The following is a 22,112-nucleotide window of genomic DNA, read 5'->3' on the forward strand; positions in this document are numbered from 1 at the left end:
CTTTGGGTCTTTATGGCCTTATGATTGCTCCCATGTGACATGAAACTTACATAAATGAATTTGTATGCTTCTATCCTGTTAATCAGTTTAATTTTCAGACCTAGCCAGGGACCCTAAGAAGATCAAGGAAAACTTGTTTCCTCTTTTACAAACCATTCAGTAGAGTAATGTTATTCAGTCTTAAAAAGGAAAGGAATTCTGACACGTCCTACAACATGGATGGACATGTTAAGTGAAATCATCAGTAAGACACAAAGGACCAGTATTGTAAAATTCTACTTTATATATGAGGTGCCTAGTCTAGGCAAATTCTGAGAGACACAAAGTATAATAGGATCTGGGGACAAGGTGGAATAAAGAATTATTATTTAATATGTACAGATTTTCTGATTGGGATGGTGAGAAAATTCTGGAGATGGACAGTGGTGATGGTTGTACAACATGATGAATATACCTAATGTCAATGAATTGTATACTTACAAATGGAAATGATTAGAATATAAACTAAAATATGACATGGATAGTCATAATTATATTTTTTATTAGCTACATTATTCTGGGAACTCACATCATTAAACTTGTGAAACTACTTACCTGGAATAATTATTACTATCATAACATCAACATGTATTTAGAGTTTTCTTTTACATAAACTAAATAAATGAGAAGATAAATAAGTCAACAGCTCTAATGTACATTTGCAAAGCTTTCATACTCAGCTAAAATGTATCAGATTTAAATAAAGATTTAATCTATGGATATTACTGGTAAAGAAATATCTTCAAGTTCAAGGCAAGCCCTGAATAAGATATTTAGTTTTTAAAACACTCCTTAACACTGTTTGCTCCTTTTATCATCCAAATAATATTTTCTACTTTATTGCTTGTTATTTAAAAGTTAACCATCACACACACACAAAATCAAAATCATTGAGCCAAATGTCCCCACTATGAAAGGGCCAGGAAACTAAAATGCTGTTCAAGTAAATGGAACTAAGATTGTGACTGCCTGGAAGAGCTGTTCCTCTAAAGTCCGTTTCTTCAGAAGAAAGCAGCAGTCAGTTGGCATTTGAAATGTTTTCTCTCTTTGGAAATTGTTGCCTGAACAGTAAGTCATGTCAGCTTTGACTCAGTTCCCTTGAGGCCTGAACCAAGTGAAGCCCGAAGCTAACCATTAAGCAACTGCAGCAGCCATGGGGTGTCTGGAATTTGTTGAGTGTGCTCAGCCTTAAAACAGAACAGCTGTTGTGGAATGCTGTTACAAGACACCTACGGGGGACTTGAGGCCTCAGGGACACCCTTGTCTATTCTGCATAGGGAGGCAGATCACTGCTTCATTACTTCCTCATGAGAAAAGAAGTTGTAGAGATGAAAGTACCCATGCGCAGGTCTGGACAAGACAACGTGATGAGTGAAACTATGCTCAACATACCTAAGTCACTGTTACCACAGCCCAACGTGCTCAGAACAGAGTTGCACACATTGCCAGTGCACAGCAGTGGCTGACTTTCAGAAATCATCAGAACCATGACATTAGAAGATCTGCTGCAACAGACACAGGAACAAATATGGTGTATTTCAGTAGGCAGCCGTTAGGCATTGAGGGGTTATTTCTCAATGAGATTTCAAAGGTTGATCTCAAATCACGATATTTATATAAATTACTTTAATTATGAGAGTCTGTTAGGGGAGATACTAGACCATAGAGCTGATCTGTTATCACAAAATCTTATCTGAAAAAAAAATCTGCCAGGGATATAGAAATAAAGTCAAAGGCTTAGACTTAAAAAAGCAATGCAATAGGATAGTTTAACTCCTGGAAAGAACAGGTGAGATCCTACTTCTACTTGAAGAGCTGGCTCTATCATATCATGCTTTGGACTATCACAGAACTCAGACAAAATCTACACTGGCTCTATATTCTACGGTGGTTATCTAGGAGTATAGTACGATATATGATGGCTGAAAGCACAGATCTATCTATCCTTGGATTGGACATAAAGTAAGGATTAAAAAAAGTCATGAAGGGTGGATAAAGAAAGACTATAATGGCAAAAAGAAAATTGGAAAAAAAAAAATCTCTGAGAGGCCTGCTAATCAAGTAATGTCTTTGTGGTAAGAAAATGTCATCACTACTGTGCAGCTGAAAGGGTCGTTAGAGATCAACACGTCCCCATCCCAGGGATTCATGAAATGATTGCTTGATTGGCTGAGTCAATAAGTCCTTAAACAAAAGAAAAAGCAAGAGATAGGGACACCTGGGTGGCTCAGTCTGCCTTTGGCTCAGGGTGTGATCCTGGAGTCTCGGGACCAAGTCCCACGTTGGGCTCCCTGCATGGAGCCTGCTTCTCCTTCTGACTACATCTCTACCTCTCTCTCTGTGTCTCTCATGAATAAATAAATAAAATCTTAAACAAAAAAAAAAAAAGCAAGAGATAGAAATCTAAGACCTCTGTCATGGAGAAACCCATGGAGACGGCCAGGATTCCAAATGATTGTTAGTAAATGGTTATCAAACTGGCAGACTGATTGTAATTTACCTCCTTTTAAAGTTATCATTTGTTGGAAATGCAACAATACCAGTCCCTTGGATGTTTCCTGCCCTATTTAGATTGCTCATCAACAAAACATATTTATTAAGGACCCTGTGGGAGAAACAGACGAAGGTCTGAGGCCAGGTCAGGAAAGTGTACAGGACTGTCAAGTTGCAGAAGAGAGCCTGTCCTAAGACTCTCATCTCGTCATCTCAATAATGAAGTAGAAATAGCACCAGAAAAGCAAAAACCTGTGGAGAAAGTACTCACAAAGGAACATGAACCAGAAGAAAGGAGGGGAGAAGGAGGGAGAGCATTTTATACCAGAAGAACAAAAGCATTCATAGGAAGGCAGAGAAGAAAGGCCAGGAAGGAGACCCCACTGCTGGGGCAGCAGGGTTCTGGGGGAGTCCCTAAAGTGGGACAGGCTGTAGAGAGCCTAAAACTGGGTAGAGTTACTAGAAGAAAAATAAGGGAGTCTCTGCAACTGAGTGACAATGGGATCTTAGAAAAGGCATGGCTGTCGTTGTGCGCACCAGCAAAGGAGAGATTGAAAGCAGGAAGATGGCAGCACTAAAGGATCTGAAGGTTACAGTGCAGGGAGGGAAGGAAAGTCAACGAGGTGCAGAGACCGATCAACTGTGAAGGGCAAAGAGGGGAGGGGGCCAGCGACATGATCAGAGGCTTGGGACAGTGACAGGAGTCAGGAGAGGAAGGACAGAAGCAGAGACATTAGGAAGGATGTTATCTGGAAGGGGGTGAGGGATAGAGAAGAAAAGGTGTAGACATGCAAAGCTGAGAGTTAGGCACATCAGGCACGCAATTGGAAAGTACAGACAGAAAGCTGGGGTAACTGTTATTTTATAAGAGACAGGTTTTCCTGAGGTGGGGCAACAAGGAACAAAGGGAGGAGAGGAGCAAGATTTGGGAACAAGACACAGGAGTGTGTTGAATGCTTAGGTGGCTGCAGGCTTTCTTGCCAGTTCTGTCATTCGTCGTCCAGCAGCCTGGCAGGGCTGGGAGGGCTGGCAGAGGGAACAGTGATGGAAGAGGTGGGAAGGGGAACCAGGGCCTCCCAGGTGCCCTCTGGGGAAGCAGAAGGCAAGAGGCTGAGGCTGTGTGCCAGTGGACAGGGGAGAATCAGGATGGGGATGGGTGTGGAGTCTGGGTTGCGATGGCAGCTGGTGACCTCCACATTCAGGGTCATGAGGAAGTAGAGGCAGCAAGCAGAAGCTCACCAGCTGATGAGGGTGAAGTGGCAAAGGGAAGAAACAGGCCAAGCTCAGCGAGAGGATCAGGCAGGCCGTTTTTTTTTTTTTTTTCTTAACTGTTCTTATTGTTTAAATGGTAGAAGAGACCAAAATATTAAAAGACAAAAGGAGAGAGAGAGACAGACATGAGAGAGACAGAGATACGAGAGAAGGTGAGTGGGCATTAAAACAGAATCAAGGCCTACCAAGAAGTGATGGACAACAGAATCAGAGAACAGGAAGAAAGCAAATCTGGAGAAGAGAAAATCTTATCTGTTTAGAAAGGAGTACAGACTTAGGCACTCTTCCTTTAGAAAACTTTTTAAAGTGGGGTACTTGGGTGGCTCAATTGGTTAAGTGTCTTACTCTTGATTTCAGCTTGAGTCTCAATCTCAGGGTCATGGGTTCAAGCCTGCATTGGGCTCCATGCTGGGTGTGGAGCCTACTTAAAAAAAAAACTGAATGAATGAATGAATGAATGAATAATAAATAATGAATAAAATAAAAATGTTAAGTGCCTAAGGAAGTCATCTGCTGAAAGAAAGAGTAGAGATTAAATTAGGGGCAAGAGAAGGTGGAAAATTGGCAGTAACAGAACAGGACCAAGAGACCAGGGCTGGACACGCAGAGATCTGTCTAGATATCTCTGTGTATCTGTTCAAGTATCTAGCTACTGAATAACCAAGAAAACCCAAAATAGATATCTCACATCATTAAGATTATTTTTGTTTGGGTACATAAAAGAACTGTATCTAATAATTTGTCAGATATTGAAGATAAAGCAAAGGATATCCCTGTAATCTTTTAGGAGTTTAGAGTCTAACGAGGAGCAGTCCAGTTTTTTTTTTTTTAACTTTAATTCATTTAAGTAATCTCTATACCTAATGTGGGGCTTGAACTCATGACCCTGAGACCAAGAGTCATGCCTTCCTCCAACTGAGCCAGCCAGGTGCCCCAAGAAGCTGTCCAATTCTAACAGAGTAAGATACTGATAGGGTGGACAATGAGCTACAAAAGTGACCCATAGTTATTGGGATGGTTGTAGAGAAGTGAGTGTGTAAGGGAATATTATACTTAACCACTGACATTTGAATCAAAATGTTAACCAGAAGCAATTCACTCAAAGAGAGTGTGAAAAAAAAACACTTCAGCAGAGAAAATATTCATGAAGCATGTAACATGCTAGGGAAGATACAAATGTCTCCACTTGAAAAGTCCCCCAGGGGTTTGATTGGCACAGGGTCTTGACTGGCACCTTAAGGAGTTTGGGCAGGCGTCCATAGGAAAATGGAGAGCTGTGGAGGGTTTGAAGCTGGGGCCATCTATGGTTTAAGAAATTTCTCTGGCAGCAATGGCTTCCAATCTAGGCTGGGGATGGGGTCACCTGAGGACCTGGTACAAATATTAATTTCTGGACTTCCTATCCTGAAGTTCTGATTCAATATGACAGAGGTAGAATTTGCACAAGAGTGTTTTTAAATGCTTCCCAGATGACACTCATTCATTGATTTTGAAACTGTCTATTTAATTCCTAATATTTTAAGCTGAGAACCCAATAGCAAATAAAACAGACAAAAATTGCAGACTTCATAGAGCTTATATATATAGGAAGTCAAGTCAAAGACATATGTAAATTGTAAGGTATATCAGAAGGTGAGCAGAGCCATGAATAGGAATTAAGCATGGGAAGAATAAGGTGGGTGTGTAGCACAACATGTATACTGTGTTGTTGAGGAGGGCATTGGTGAGAATTTGAGTAATGACCTAGAAGGGGTGACAGTACCAGGACACTAATTTCTGAGGAAGAGGGCTGTTGGCAAAGGGACCAGCTAGTTCATAAACCTTAAGCTGGAATTTATCTTGGATAGTTGAATGACAAGACCAGCATAGTAGAGAAGAATGTGTGAGGTGGACAGTAGCAAAGGATGATCATGAATGGCCTTATAGACCATGATGAGGACTTACTCTGAATGAGGTGAGAAGCCACCAGAGGCTTCTGAAGAGAGGAATAACATGAGTGATTTAGGTTCTTAAAGGATCATTTGGGTTGCCGTGTTGAGAATAGATGGAAGTAGGGAGACCAAGTGGGTAGCGGTGGAATTGGTGGGAAGCGATGGAGACTGGATACATACTGCAGGGAGGGCTGAGATGAGGAAGGAAGAGAGAAGCATCAACCAGACCAGTCATGAGGTCAATGCTATGGTTGAGGAGGAAAGAGACAAGGGTTGTAGGCTGGGGAAGACTAGTCAGAAAGCTGTGTCACAGTTAACACTGCCATGCTTAAGGATCACTTGTACAGAGGTCAAGAATGAGTGTTGGGTTCCTGGTTTGATTTACTTGAAACCAAGAACAGATTTATAGCAGGAGAAACAAGTTTCAGTTCTGCTCTGACCAACTCCTCCCCTTCCCCCACCTCTGGTGCTCACATGAATACGCAAACCGCAAACCTCCTCTATTTGGGAGGTGCATTGAGTTAGTCAGTGATTGGATATGTTGCTTTTGAGAGGCCTAGAGACCAAGAGACATTTAGGAGGAAATGGTCAAAAAGATGGAAATTTATCCTGTAAATGTGGGCTTGAGGCTTGCGGGGTGGGGGGGGGTCTGAGCTGGACATGGGATTAGGGTCACTAAGAACCCTGGTTGAAAGCACGGGAAAAGGGATCTCTGGGTGGCGCAGCGGTTTGGCGCCTGCCTTTGGCCCAGGGCGCGATCCTGGAGACCCAGGATCGAATCCCACATCAGGCTCCCGGTGCATAGAGCCTGCTTCTCCCTCTGCCTGTGTCTCTGCCTCTCTCTCTCTCTATCATAAATAAAAAAAAAATTAAAAAAAAATTAAAAAAAAAAAAAAAGAAAGCACGGGAAAAGCAGAGGGACAGAAGAAATTGAAGACCAGCACCTGGGACTTCAACATTCAAGGGAAAATGGAGGAAGAGGACCTTTTATTAGCCTGATGCAAAATGCCTACAGAGATGTGTGTGCGCGTGTGCACACACACACACACACACTTTGGAGAATCTTTTTTTTTTTAATGGATACTTCATATAGTTATGGTTGTGATGTGCCAAGCATGTCAAACAGTTACGAATGATTATTTTAAATACAAATGATCCAAAATGTAAGTATCCATACGTAGTATTTATTCTTTGCCCACCAGATATGGGGATTCCTATGGGTGGAAGCTGGGTTTTCTATTTTGAAAATGCTGGTGATTCAAACAAATAATCCAATCTGCTTGTACAATGTCCAATATCCCCCAAAGCTTTGGGGAAGGGAGTAAGGATATTACTGAAGCTTTGCTGCAAGTAAAAAAAAAAAAAAAAAAAAAAAAAAAAAGCCAGATAAGACTATTAGCATCTGACTTTACAGTCAGATGATGTCTTCTGGCTAGAATCATGTTTGCCTTTTGAAATGCAGAGATGATGGTGGGAAAAATGGTTTCCTGCAGATCTGTTGAGCAAGCTTTCCTTCCTGCTAAGTGAACTTTTTCATTATCCTTTTTTCAAACCCCATGCTCTTGTTTCATTTGATTGCCCAGAATGTTTTATTTTGTTATCCTTTTCCATAAATACTAGTCTGGTTACTGAATTAGATCCCTAATCTACATTATTATAACTAAATTATTGTGAATTATCCTTATTTGGGAATCATCCAATTTGGTAGATCAGCTGGTGTTTATAGGCTCTGTACATATGCTATTTTCATTCAAATTGTCTTTATATGCATGTTTAAAAGGAGTGGTTCCCCTGAGCACCCAGTGATGAGCTATTGTCAGCAGAGCAATGATCATTAACAAATAATCATCATATCCTGTTGGAGATAGTTTGCCAGCTAACAGGCTATGGAATGACTATAGTTTAGCTAATAAGCTCAAGAGTGAAATCTAATCTAATTTTGAAACCTCAGCCCTCCTTGCCAGGTATCTTTGGTATTAGTGGCAAATTTAAAGCATGCCTATTTACACCTAGAAACTGACTTCTGAAACTGCCCTGTTCTTGCTTCTAAGATTTATATATGAAAATAATGGAAAAATAATGAAAATTTAAAATTTGTCCTTTCTAGTTTAGTTTCTTCTAAAAAGCACACTTTAAATTATGTGCATATAATATACCTATGAGTTTGTATTCATAGCCATGATCAATTTTTACATTAAAGTATGCCATCTACTGAATATAAAATTTAACTCTAAAGGCATACACATCATGTAACACTTCTCAACCCCAAGAACTGAGGGATTTTTTTTTTTCTTTTGCACATACACAGATGCTGCTGGAGCTCCCTACTTAAAAATTCTCCAATCCCAGGAAACTCGCAAGACCCTTTCAGTTTGGGCCATTTCCTTTTTCTTCTTCAAACCAACTCCCAGGCTCCCTTACCCCAAGTCTACTTATGAAATCCCTTGGCCCAGGGCCATTCATCAGCCATTTCCAGAACTACCCGGGCTGGCAGAATCATGCCTAAGAGTTTCTTCTCTCAGGGCTGGTGTTTCCAGTACAGCTCCTCAGACAGTTGTGTGCATTCCCAGCCCTGTCCCCACTTCTCTGTCTCCCTTCACTTCTCTGCTTCTCCTTCACTACATGCGGGGCCGCTTCCGAACGCAACACTAGCCGTACTACTCATCTGACTCTATGACGGGTCATGCTTCCACACAATGCTGTATCAAACAGGGAGTTAGCCCTTTCTCCCATCCAGATCCACACTCCAGGAAGACTCCCAGATTCTCTTGCTTCTTCTGTAGACCTCCTGTCTTAGCAGCTAACCTGGACACAAGAGAAGAGTCGATTTCTCCCATAAACCCCCTCCTCTCACAATGTTTCCTGTTTTGCTAAACAGCACCACACTGTCTCCTCCTTGTTCAGATGAAATACCTAGAGGGTATCTTGGATTCTTCCCTTTCTCTAAGCCCCTCATCCAATCCCTGTGCAAGTTCTATGTGTCCTGAATACATTTCTCTCACCTCCACCCTCCACCCTACTCCAAGTTTTTCCTATTGATCCTGGGCCTTCTTGCTTCCACTCTTTCCATTGAACCACCTACATCCTACGTAGCAACAAGCTGACCTTTTAAAATGTACATCAGACCATCCAATTTTCCTGCTTAAAACTCTTGAAAGACTTTTCATTCCATTTAGACTAAGATCCAAGTTTCTTATTTTGTCCTTTATAAAGACCCCCATGGTCTGGTCACTACTCACACCATGCTTTCCTTTCCTGCCACCCTCCTCTATTCCCACTCCAGCCAAACTGACTGCTGTTCTGTATTTAGAACATACCACTTTCTGCACCTTCTAATCGGCACCTCTCTCCCAACCTTAGGCACCATGGGCTTCTGCTTCCCACTCGGATCCCAGGCAAGATGGTGGCTCCCCTGAGATGTCTCCATTTCTACCCTATCTGAAGGAAGTACACAGTCACTTGCTGTAATTCTCTATAGAACTATGATACAGTTTTTCCTCCTGTTTATATATTATTCATTAGTTTCTGCCTGACATCACCAGAATGGAAGCTCCATGAGAACAGAGGCACTTGTCTTCATCTGGTTGTATCTACAGGTCCTACAACAGTAACTGGTACATCATAGGCATAAATGAATTTGTGCTGAATGGCTACATACAGAGTTTTTGATGAAAAATTACTCCCAAACCATTTCTGACAGGTTGATATTGTGAAGACAGAAGAATCTCATAATAAATGCCATGTACCAAGAAACTATCATAGGGACTTTACCAGACACTTTCATGTGTTATCTCATAATATCCATAATAGCTTGGGTTCTAAATCCTCTATTTGTCAGACATGCTCAGGAGGTTAAGTAAGTTGTGGCATGTCACACAGCAAGGGGCAGCTTCCTGAGCAGGGTTGAAATGGCCCCTCCTTACACAGGCTCACAGTGGCACGTTAGTGGGCCATCCCAGAGGTGTTGTGGCTCTATGGAGCTCCAGCATTCACATCACGAACTGAGGAAAATGAGCATCATGCTTGCCAGTAATAAGCTTCCCCAGACCTGTATGAAGTCAATATCTGATTAAGATGTCCAACAAGCTTGATGGAAATAGTCCCAAACCTGGGCCAATCTAATATTAACTACCACTTAATACTTAGTGTTTAATACTGAATGCTTTCAGCCCTGGGTAGTGTTTGAAGAATACTTTCAATTAGGGGTCACTTAATGATCCAGTCCTCATTTCTATGCCAAAAAACAACCGGCACACAAAACACCTATTTGCTTCACACAGAGGCAACTTAGCCTGTGACGCTGTACAAATCTCCTGTAGCACTGAACACACCATTGCAGAGGAGAAGTGAGCTTCTAGCCCTTAAGAAGAGAGATCTCTGCACCAGACATGCACAGAATTTGCCTGAGTATCTCAGTAACGCAGGTGGAAGAAATAAGAGGAGTCACTAAGGGGTACGTGTGTGAAAACAAAGTTTTCTGTCGTTGTTTCCATTGCCTTTAACTTATTTTCCACAGGCATCAAGAAAATTCCACCCCTAAAGCCAAAATGAGTATCACATAACCAAGGAGATGCTGTACCATGCCAAGATAGGCTCTGCATGGTAGGCTACCCAAACCAACACACCCTACTAATAAAAATAAGAGAAATATTTTAAAAGGCCACACACCTCCGTTTTTCAAAAGGATGTGAAGCCTCAAAATCAAGCAAACAACAATAAAATGCCAGATCAAAATCTATGTTAGAGAGGTTACCTTGGGATTTTTTTTTTTTTTTTTAACTTTTGTCTTCTTGCTTTTTTTGTCCTTTTGCCAGCATGGAACACTTTGGTTCTACCCGGAGAAACACTTCTACACTTAAGTACAGAGCTGGAGACTACAGTGTGTCCTCTCCACAGTTAGAACCCACCAGAGAGTCCCAAATGTAAATTATATTCATGTATAATTTTTAACTCATAAGAGTAATGGCGGGTAGTGGCAGGAATAAAATGGTTCAGATCTAAGAAGCAACCCAATTCCACTCCATTCTGAATTCTGTAGGCTTGAACATGACCATTTTAGAGTGATACAGCTTTGCCCTAAAGAAACTTCAAACACACTTTGAAGAAAACCACAGGTTTTCTTGAGTGACAGCAATATACAAGATCTTTTAAGACACATTTTTCATTAAATGAAAGTAAATCTCAAAGACAACACTGCTTGCATTTTCAGCATCGCTCTTTGGCTTTACTAAATTGACTCAGGAAGAGAAGCAGGCTACTTCTCAAGCAATGGGAGTCCATTTCCGCTTCCCCAGCCCATTGCACAATGCCAGCACTCTCAATCACTGCAGACCCTCAACCAAGGAGCTCTGCTGAGTTGTCAAAATGGGTTCCAGGCTATAACTTTGGCAAACATGACTTAACCTGAGAGAAATGCTTTAAAACAAATTTTCATAACATCTGCCATGTCATTTTTAAGCAATACCTTCTGTTTCCACAGAACTTAAACACAGCTTTGTTTTTAAAAGCTAACTTTCGTAGGACTTTCTTCAGCTCTATGGGATATGCACTTCTGGCAATAAAAGGCTCCCACTAGGGGAAAAAAAAAAAGATTCTCAAATGTTTTAGCATTTCTGCTCCATGGACTTCAGTTCAAAATCAGTCTGTCCCAAAAGAATCAGGGGGAAAAAATGCAGCAAAGTGTCATCTCAGTCCCTAAAATACACTTCCACAAGAAGTCTGATAGGCAGAGTCTTTTGCTAAAAATGCACCAATGGTGATGGTGGCCTGCTGATCACCATGACAGAAGTATCAGGGAAAGGAAATATCTATATTCATTCTGCTGGTAAACCCTTGTTTGAGGGTTATTTTCCTTAGAAGGAAATCACAAAACTGAACACAGAAATTTAGAAACTTTATTGTTGTGAGCATGCTTTTCATCCATCTACTATGTATTATGTACCAGGTAGTCTATTAGTATTTAAAAAGATACAGAAGATGAAAAGATCTGTCTTCATTTTCAAAGTAAATTGAGTTGTAGGCCACAATAAAGTATTGGTCTAAAGATATATAGTTGGAAGTTGATTATTTTTAGCTAGAAATGAAAGCCTTTGGTGCATATGATGTAACAGAGGGATAAAGTTAAAAAAAAAAGAAAAAGGTGAGTAAATAATCCTTCAGACTAATTACATTTAAGGGATAGGACATGGAGTAGGACAGACCAATGAAATGTATTAAGGTCACAGTCAGGAGAGATAGGAAAAGATTATGTTTCAGAAGCCAAAAGATAGAATTTCTAGAAGCAATGAGTGTCAAGTGTTGCCAGAAGATCAACCACTATGAAAATGAAGAAGAGGTTACTGCATTAGGGAGGAAGGATGTGAAAGTGGTATTGATAATATCCAATAGGAAAAGAGCTAAGGTTCCATGCTGAGCCTAAAATAATAGTTCTTCTTAAAGAATATTTTATTAATCTGCCATTGAGCTTTAAGCAAGTGTGAAGAGAGTTATGATCAGACCACATCTCAGAGTTTTTTCTTTTTTAAGAGAAGTGAAGTCATTTCTGTAGTCCTGTAGCCAAGATGGGGTAGGGGGTAGGGGGATCGTGATTTAAACAAAACTTATTCATACAATGTTCTAGCCAGGGGATTCTCAACTTCCTGAAATCTTTTTCTTTTTAAAAGAGCTTATTTATTTATTTGCGAGAGAGAGCATAAGTGGGAGAGGGGCAGAGGGAGAAAGAGAAGCAGACTCCCCGCTAAGCACGGAGCCTGATGTGGGGCTCCACCCCAGGACCCTGGGATCATGACCTGAGCTGATGGCAGATGCTTAACTGACCAAGTCACCCAGGTGCCCCTGACTTCCTGAAATCATGAGACCTTTTGTTATTATTATTTTTTAAAGATTTTATTTACTTATTCATGAGAGACAGGGAGAGAGGCAGAGACACAGGCAGAGAGAGAAGCAGTCTCCATGCAAGGAGCCTGATGTGGGACTCAATCCCAGGACCCCAGGATCACACTCTGAGCTGAAGGCAGATGCTCAACCACTGAGCCACCAAGGCATCCCCCCCTCTTTTTTAAATAATTTAATTTATATATATGCCAATGATGATAAAACAAATTTAACAGCAACAAATAGACATTGGTCTTAGCACGGAAATGAGAAAGAAGAAAGAATTGAAGCAACAATAAGACAAAAATAACAAAACAATAAAACAATTGTCTGAAGATGGTCTACAAATAACAATTATTTATAAAAAGGAAGTTTTTATATGTTGGAAGGAAGTTATTATGTAGTGGAACTTGAAGTGTTTGCTTCCTGGCAATAATCCTTGAGAGGTCATAGAAAAAAATGCCATGTTAAAGTGGATGGAAAAAAAGCTTCAGAAATAGTATTTTCACATAAACATGTGGAAAGAAACACACCCGTTGCAACAGAATTTTTATCCAAAAGAAAGAGCCGGTGAGCCTGTACTCTATACATGCCCTGTGTGAACAGTGTGGTAGCAACACTTGAATGCACTGTGTTCGCCAAGCAGTGATCCTTTCGATTATGTGCTGCACACAGAGCCCATATGTGGTTGCCTTCCCTTTTGTTTTTAGCTTTTTCTGAGCTTGATAAAGAAAACAAAGAGACATTTTTTTTGTCAGTTTCATGAAGTTTATATAAAATATCTATGGGCACATTATAAAAGTCCGTTCATGAGGAAAACTGAAATGGTACTAAATTGTTAGTCGGGGTACTATTTTGGTTCTGACCTAAAATTTCAGACAAGGAATTTTATAGCAGCCCAAAGCTATTTCACTTTGAATTATTTTTTTATTAGAGAGAGAGAGAGACAGAGAGAGAGAAAACACAAGGAAGGTGCTGAGGGAGCAGAGAGAAACATACTCCCCACTATCCGGGAACCCAGCTTAGGTCTCAATAGATCCCAGGACCTTGAGATCATGACCGGAACCAAAGTCAGATGTTTCACTGACTGAGCCATCCAGGCACCCCAAAGTTATTTCACTTTTTACAGAGAAAACAAGATTGAATTATTTAGGCAGTCTTTATAGAGTAATCACTGTACACTGTGTACTTAACTTGTGCTACCTCTGGTGAGCAGAAGGCTATTTACCTACCCTATAGATGCCAGCATTCCCGGGGGCTTGGAGCTCTGTTCTGGGTTTTTTTTTTTTTTAATCTCTTTGCCCATCTACCCTGGGCAGTACCATCTACTCCTGTGACTCTAACTACCATCCAAATAGTGGTAATTTCCAACTCAGTATACTAAAATAATTTTTTTTACATTTTTTTAGATTTATTCAATGCATAAGCAGCAATGGAAACACTTTTCAAAAGCATTCTTCTGAGATTCAAAAACACAGTGATATATTTTATTTATCATTATCCTGTTAAAAAAAAAGCAAGCTAAAAAAAGCAAACTGGGAAACCCAATAGACAAAGCAAAACTTGAGAAGAGTTATTAAAAGCAAAGACCCACTTGGCTGGCTGAGTTGGTTGGGTGTGCAACTCTTGATTTTAGGGTTGTGAATTTGTGCCCCCACGTCAGGCATAGAGATTACTTAAAACTAAAATCTTAAGGGCAGCTCCGGTGGCTCAGCGGTTTAGCGCCGCCTTCAGCCCCAGGTGTGATCCTAGGGACCCGGGACCGAGTCCCACGTCGAGCTCCCTGCATGGAGCCTGCTTCTCCCTCTGCCTGTGTCTCTGCCTCTCTCTCTTTCTCTGTGCCTCTCATGAATAAATAAATAAAATATTTTAAAAAATCTTAAAAAGGGGGCTGCCCATGGAAACACCCACTTTGATTTGTGGCTGCCTTCTCATTCATTTCGACGGAATTTATTAATTAATGAAAGCTAGATTGAAGAAGGAAGTTTTCCTTATGTGCTTGTCATATTTTTAAGTGTAAACTTTAATCAAAGTAAAATATATAAACAAAAAGGTGCACACGTTATTAGTGTACATCTCAAATGATTTTTCATTTCATACAGTCAGTACCTGCACACAGCACTCAGATGAAAACCTAAACCCAAATCTAAACCAAACTACCCAGAAGCTTAGCAGAAATCTCCTCATGCCATTTCCACTTCCTGATTATCCTTCCTGTACTCAGGAACTACTATCCTGACCTCTAAACAGCATAAATCAGTTTTGCAAGTTTTTGAACTTTCTAAGATGTAATCATACAGTATGGACATTTATAGGGATCACTTAGACATTATGGATAGTTGACTAGCATATGGAAAAATGTTCTGTGTCTGATCATTGACTAGATGTTCTCAATGTGTGTAATTCCCTTTCTCTTTGATTCCCCTTTTCATTGATTCCCTTTTTCTTTGTAAATGTGATTCTAGAATGAATAACCAGCAATACCACATACACAAGGTCTGGGAAACACTAAGGGGTTAGAAACTGGAAGCTTCATCATATTTTTCTCATAATTTTCTGCTCTCTCAGCAGTAACTCTGACAGTCCCTCTGGAGAAGGTCCTGAGTCTCAGAACGCCCTCAACAGCTACCAGATGGCACACAGGCTCTGGGCTGCTGCTTGGCATGGAGTTCCCTGGAGTGGCCCAAGGAGGCACCCTGCCCCTTGAGGGTGAGCCCTTGGGGCCTTCCCTCTCTCACTATTGGCATTCAGCACCTGTGGAGCATATAAGGCCATGTGTGACGTCAGCTGTATTTCACGCCACTAGTCTGGAATTAGTGACCTGTTTACAAAAGTCAGACTGCGCTTGCAGATGTGACAAAAAATAGGGAGGCCAAAAGGGTAGGCAACATATGACAGGCACTATATATAAACCAGAAGCACAGAATCCCCTTCTAATTATAAAAACACACAAAACATGTGCAGTCAAATCCAGCTTGAGCCAAATGCCACCATTTCCACACTCAGAATCTTCCAGAAAAAGAGCTAATTTAGATTTATGACTAAATCCCAGTGAGAAATGCTTTATTCCTCCATCAGCACCCCCACATCCCAACTTCTGTTGTAGGGGAGTGAGTGCCATATTAGGTAATTTGGAAACCTCAGTGTCATTACTGATTAGTTACAGGTACATAAAAACATACCCCTTACCTAAGAGATGATATAACTTTGCCAGCCAATTTCAGAACTAGCTACTGTGGTATTTTCAGACTTAAAAACTTCCTTCAGACCAAGGGTAACTTTAAAACAATGGTGAGTGAGCAGAGATAGTGCTGCTACCTTGGAAGACTACCCTCTTAATTTAGTTCTTTTCCCACATCATCTTTGGTAGGGTTTTATTCAGAGTTACTCTCAGGAATTTTGAACCTGCAATTCACTTGGCTTTTCTTTGAAACATCCTTTCCTTCAACAGGCATCCTGGTTATTACAAGTTAATACTGGATTATTATAGGGCAAGAGTGAATTGTGTGGGTCGAGGTAAATAAACATATCATTAAGGAGTAATGCATGGAAACAATCCCTGTGACTCAGTAAAAGGTCAATTTTAAAAGAGAAAAACAATGCCTTGACTCGACAAATATCCTGCTCTGATTGAATTCCCCTCCTATCAGATTGTGACTGCTTTACTGTAAGAGAAACCAGACTAATAGAACTAATCGGAAGATAATGGCATCATGGGAAACAGCAGGCCACTAAGATGGCTCTGGGTCAGGGCTGCTCTCTTCAGGCTGTAGGTGACTCTACCACCAGCCACCACCATCTATTCTGTTCCTCAGACCATTACCAGAGACAGTATGAGCCTTTCCATTACCCGCTTTTTTTTTTTTTTTAAGATTTTATTTATTTATTCATGAGAGACACAGAGAGAAAGAGGCAGAGACACAGCAGAGGGAGAAGCAGGCTCTATGCAGGGAGCCCTATGTGGGACTCAATCCCAGGACTCAAGGATCACGCCCAGGGCCAAATGCAGGTGCTAAACCACTGAGCCACCCAGGGATCCCCTCCATTCCCCTCTTGAAGGATCATGCCTCTCATGCAGGGTGGAAGGATGGAAGGAGGGAAGATAAAAGGATGGAAGGACAGAAGGATGGAAGGATGGAAGAGCAGGGTCCAGGAAAGAGACACAGGAGAAAACATGACGATGAAAGGAAGCCGGCTATAGGCTGGGGTGGGGAAGGCAGTCCTGGGAGAAGCAGGAGCGGGACAGCCTGACCTTCTCTGATGTCCTTGCTGCAAAGACCAGGGCCTGGGAGAGACAGGCAAATGCCACACAGTGCTAAGTCCCCTTCCTCTCCTCAGAAAGTTCTCTTGGTCTCAACGGAGTAAACAGCCAGCAGGACAGGGAAAAAGGGATGAGGAGACATAAGAGGAGATGAAGAAGGGGCCCGGGGACTTGAGAAGGCTCAAGGGTGGTGGTCAACAGGTGACACAGAAGCAGAGGCCTTAGGGCAATTGAGTTCTGTTGACCCGACTGCTCTGATTGACTTGGGCCTCATTCCTCAAACATCAGACTTCTCAAAGCATGCTCAGGACTTTCTCAGGCCAAGGTAAGGAGCAAGAGCTTGCGAGTGGGAGTAGCCATATCACCAGAGGAAACAACAACAGACAGGAGAGGCTCACCACGGACCCAGCTCAGGTGAGCAGGACACAAGATCCCACTACCTTCCCAAGGAAGATGGCTTGAAGTGCGAGCCAGCACAGCCACTGACTTTAGAATCATCTTCTTGCTTCCTCCCATAGCCTGCTTTCTGAGATTCTGCTAATGAGCAGGAAAGACTGGAAGAGACAGGCAGGCAAAGAGAGTGGGAGCAGGAGCAGGGGAATGGCACTTCTCCACAAAGAAATCAGTCCTTGAATATTGGGTAGCTGGGCGTGTGGGTGGTGAGTGACAGAGAGTGAAATCCTGAGATGATTTTTTTTTCCTCCAACACTGTTCAACTGCCATCCCCAAACCCCAAGGACAGAGGCAATCTGTGGAGTCCCTCTGTAATACTGCTGTGATGGCCAAGGGAGCAGAGGCCAACTCGACTTCAATTTGTACCGTTTGCTGAAGGCCACCCACCTTCTCAGAGGTGGCTACTCACAGCAGGGCAGAGCAAGATGCCCACTGTCCTTTCACTAACCAGCCTCCCACAATCTTGTGGAAGTGAGAACACAGAGAGTGGGCGAGACAGATGGGCCCAAAGAACTTGATTTCTCATCTTTTTTGCCTTCACTCTCCCCTCCCCCAAGAGAAAGGCCAGTGTATGAAAGCGAGGAAATAACCAGAAATAAAAACTCCTTGCATTACTTCCTGTCCCTCTCAGAGTTTAAATCCATCCTGAGCTAAAAGCAGTATGTCTGCCAAGACTGTCAATCAAGGCCTCAATGACTTGCCAGATTTTTCTGTGTGTCCCCTTGACTTACACCTGCAGCCTGCATCCATCCGAGTTAATGGGAGTTCCATGTGGGTGCTGCAGCCCACACGGTGGTCTCCGGTTTTACCCACCATGGCCTATAGGGGGAGGACTTTTCTCAAGCCTTTTAAAGAAGGGATAAAGCTGAGAGGCAAGGGCTCTCCTCCACTTTTCCCCAGAATGCCACTCAGAGTTGGTAAAGCCCAATTACCTGTGAGTCCCCCTGCAGGACCAGAACAAGGCACAGGGTGGAAGACACTGCTTGTCATTCAGGAGGAATTAATTCTCATTCACTGAGAGCCTTGTCTAGGCCAGTCGCTTCTAAAATTCCTAACAATCGAGTGCATGAGAGACTTGCGTACACATTGGTTTGTAATAATAATAATAAAAATGTTTTTTTCATAACAAAATTATGCAGAAGGCTCTAAGCGCAGAGGAAACACACAGCACTTGGGGGACAGCATGTAGGGGGGATGGCGATTCAAAGAGTGCATTGGGTGGGTGCATTGGGTGAATGGCTGTTAGGAGCCCCCCCTTGCAGCCTAAGGTCAAATCTCTGGTACCCTTCTGATCATATGACCATGGTAGGTAGGTTCCTTAACTTCGCCAGGACTTGGTTTTACATCTCTAAAATAGGAATTGGACTGACAATTAAATATATAAAGCATTCGATAAAGCGCCCAGCACTTGGTTAGCTTTTTTTTTTTTTCTTAAGATTTTATTTATTCCTGAGAGACACAGAGGCAGAGACATAGGCAGAGGGAGAAACAGGCTCGCTGCGGGGAGCCCAATACGGGTCTCGATCCCAGGACCCCGGAATCACGACCAGAAAGAAGAGGACTCTTCTCAATATTGCCATTCCTTCAGAGAATAGGGACGAGGAACTTGCGGCTGATTTTTTAAGCTGTAAAGCAGATGTTTCTTCGGAATAAATAACATTGAATGAGTTCCTAAAAGTGACAGTATGCAAACCATCTTTTAATGATTAGGCAAGCATCTTTGCCTAGCATGCCACATGGGGTTTAATAAATATTAACTAGAGATGATTGCTCAGCCTCCGAAACAGTTAACAAGCACAAAGTGCCAAAAATCAAACCTATGAACATTTTACAGATTTAGGGTACATAGGAGTTGCTCTCGCCCTAGAAAACTCAATTTTCTCTGCCCTGTTTCGCACGGACTCGATTTTATAGGGAAAAGGTGGACTTGAATAGGTTATTTATTTGGAAACTCGGACCGGCTGCATAGGACTGTGGCACTGTCCTTCTCATTTAACCCCTTTGGAAATCTGATCTGTACTGATTTTAAAAAAGGAGGGAACAGTCAGGCATGCTTAATCTTTTCAAATAATTAAGATTTTATCTATGCCTCGCACAGCCTCTCCTGTTCCCCTTGGTTTGGCACTTAACTCTGCGTTTAAAACCTCCCTAATACGATAATGATAATGCCATCTTCTCCGTCATTATCTCGTGGTTGCAGGGCTATCTGACTGATCCCCAGTCAGGTTTTGGCGGCCACTGGCCCCTGCATTCCTGCCTGAGCCCTGCAGGAAACAGAGCCTCCGCAGCTGCCAGCGTTTATTTACACACATTCCTGCCTCAAATTGAATTAATGAGCATAATTTAACTCAGGCGATGTCCTCCCTGGCTCTCCTTCCTCTTTGCTCCACTGGCCAGCCTGTTTTCTCCCTCACACCCTCCCATGGAGATCTTACTGGAATGGATTCAGGCACTCTGCTAGCATGGACAAAACTCCAGACTTCTCCTTTAACGTCCTACGAACCACGTGGGGCACTGGTTAGAATGTAGATCCTAGTCTGGCAGCTCCACGTTGGGGATTGAGATTCAGCATTTGAACAAAGCCTCTCTCTAGTGATACTGAGGCTGCCTGTCTGGGGGCCACACCTGGAGTAGCAGGGTTACTGAAGGCCTCACCTGCACTGAATATAACAAGCCATGTCCTCAATGAGTCATCGAAAGGCAAATGCTAACTTCTGATCTTTCCCATCAGTCTGATGTCAGAGGAGGTTTACCAAAAGATTCCCCATAGGGGATCTGTTTACCTTGTCTACTTTCCCATGTGTGTACAGAGAAAACAGAGTAAGTCAAACCACAAGTCCCATGAACTCCTAAACACAGCCCTACACAAATTCCAAACTTAGGAGCTAAAGAAAGTGCAGAATTGGAATCCTGGGACCTTTAACTTTTACCCAAAAAGCAAAAGTAACCCCACCTAAGAAACTTCAGTGTGGATGTGGTTAGATGCAGGAGGTCTGTTTATTGCATTGGGCAGACCAATAAGGAATTTCCTGCATGCTATGCCAAAGTCAGAGCGCAAGGAACTTTCTCTGAAGTCTGTGCAGTGAAACCAGCAGATCTCCTGTGTATTCACACATTGTATACCTTCGCTAGTTATCCCTGGCAAAAATCCTTCCAAATTCTACCAAGTGTGGAAAAGGATTAAAAGGGAAAAGAGAAAAACATCCCCCTAAAACAAAAGAAGGTAAATGAATATATTTGAAAACCTCTGTTGATGGGTTGGATTTTATTCTTCCTGGAAACGAATGCATGTAATACCTCCAGCAATAAATATCCTTAACCTTGGACCTCAGACTGTTTGTCCAGGTCCACACAACTCCATATCTGGCTGCTTCAATAGAGAAAGGCTTTCACGTCGAATTTTGCACAGAAAAGTAGATTTGGGGAATTTTCTTTTCTGAGGAAAGATTGAATTTATCATGAAACATTTTTCACTGAGAAACCAGTAAAATGAACCACCTTTTTACCCAAACCACAACGACTGCAAATTCCTTTGCTAGAAAAGCTGGCTGCTGCTGTTGAAAAGATTAACTTATGCTGACTAGCTTTGGGGGCATGCAAGGGTACATGTGGTTGTGTTTTCAGTGTACATGTAATGACAAATAGTAGCTACTGCAAGGGGGAAGAATGGTAGCTTATCAATACTATTTCCTGACTGTAAAGGTTCTTCCAGCAGATGCATATGTATTCACCTGAATGTATTCCAGAAGAATCTTCAAAATGCCTAAATTCTGCAAAAACAAAGTTCATCTGAAACTTAACTTCGTTACCACTTACAGCCTCACTGTCAGGATTATAAATGGGGTAGCAACTTCCCTTGGTTTTAGTAACTAAGTCTCTCAAGCTGAACCTGCCACAGTGTTTTAATTAATATGACGGAGCAATGCTAATCACATTTTTTTCTCTTCTCTCTCTCTCTCTCTCTCTTTTTTTTTTTTTTGGTTGCTCCTGACTTGATAGTAACTGAGAAAACAAAGAAATTACACTTTTTAATCTGATGGAAGGTTTAGCTCTTGTGACAAGGGGCAACCCTCCTATGGATCGGCTACTGGATATTCTTGATGCGCTAGGAAGAGGAAAATTGTTATTTGAATAGTTATAGATAAGTTTTAGGTAATTATCTATCTACAGATCATTAATTTCTGATTTTAGGATTATCTGAGATTTGATTATCCATCACAGGCCTCTGTTCCAAACAGGCCACACCATGGACAGTCCCTGCAGCTTCTGTCCTGGATGCCACCCCCTCTTTACCATCTGCATTTAAAAAAATATTTATTATTTGTGTGTGTGTGTGTGTGTGTGTGTGTGTGGTGTCTCAGAGAGAGAGAGAGAGAGAGAGAGAGAGAGAACACATAGAGGGAGAAGGAGAAGCATTTTTCCCACTGAGCAGGGACCCCGACCTGGGGCTCGATCCCAGGACCTCAAGATCATGATCTGAGCCAAAGGCAGATACTTAACTGACTGAGCCCCCCAGGTGCTCCTACCATCTACATTTTTAAGCATGCTAAGCTCAGGTCTGCCTTTCCCCAAACTCTAGTCTTCTTACAGGGAGGACTCTTGCGTTGTCTCTGCTCATTACTGAGTATGATGTAGTGTGACTGTACTTCTCAGAAATACTCCAATTACCTGTTAAGTTAAGCAAATTTTCTTCTCACTAAGAGAAGCTGTGCCAGAAAAGGTCTAGGATTCTTCTCACTTCTTTCCCATATGGAAGCCCAATGGAAAAGATGTTTTTCCCTCCTGTTATT

General features: G+C 42.0%; 1 protein-coding gene and 1 long non-coding RNA gene across 16 annotated transcripts in view; one reads left to right on the forward strand and one right to left on the reverse strand.

The window, feature by feature from the left end:
* LOC112669516 (uncharacterized) overlaps positions 1 to 9,468 on the forward strand; it is a 44,568-nt gene extending 35,100 nt beyond the window's left edge. Inside the window, exon 4 of the long non-coding RNA XR_004816534.2 lies at positions 9,096 to 9,468. This is a non-coding gene — a long non-coding RNA (uncharacterized LOC112669516). The remainder of the gene's footprint in view (positions 1 to 9,095) is intronic.
* Positions 1 to 22,112, reverse strand: part of ATP8A2 (ATPase phospholipid transporting 8A2) — a 569,987-nt gene that overhangs the window by 105,887 nt on the left and 441,988 nt on the right. The gene's annotated exons all lie outside the window — the stretch shown is intronic.

The sequence above is a fragment of the Canis lupus genome, chromosome 25 (assembly GCF_003254725.2).
Source record: "Canis lupus dingo isolate Sandy chromosome 25, ASM325472v2, whole genome shotgun sequence".
Classification (NCBI taxonomy): Eukaryota; Metazoa; Chordata; class Mammalia; order Carnivora; family Canidae; genus Canis; species Canis lupus.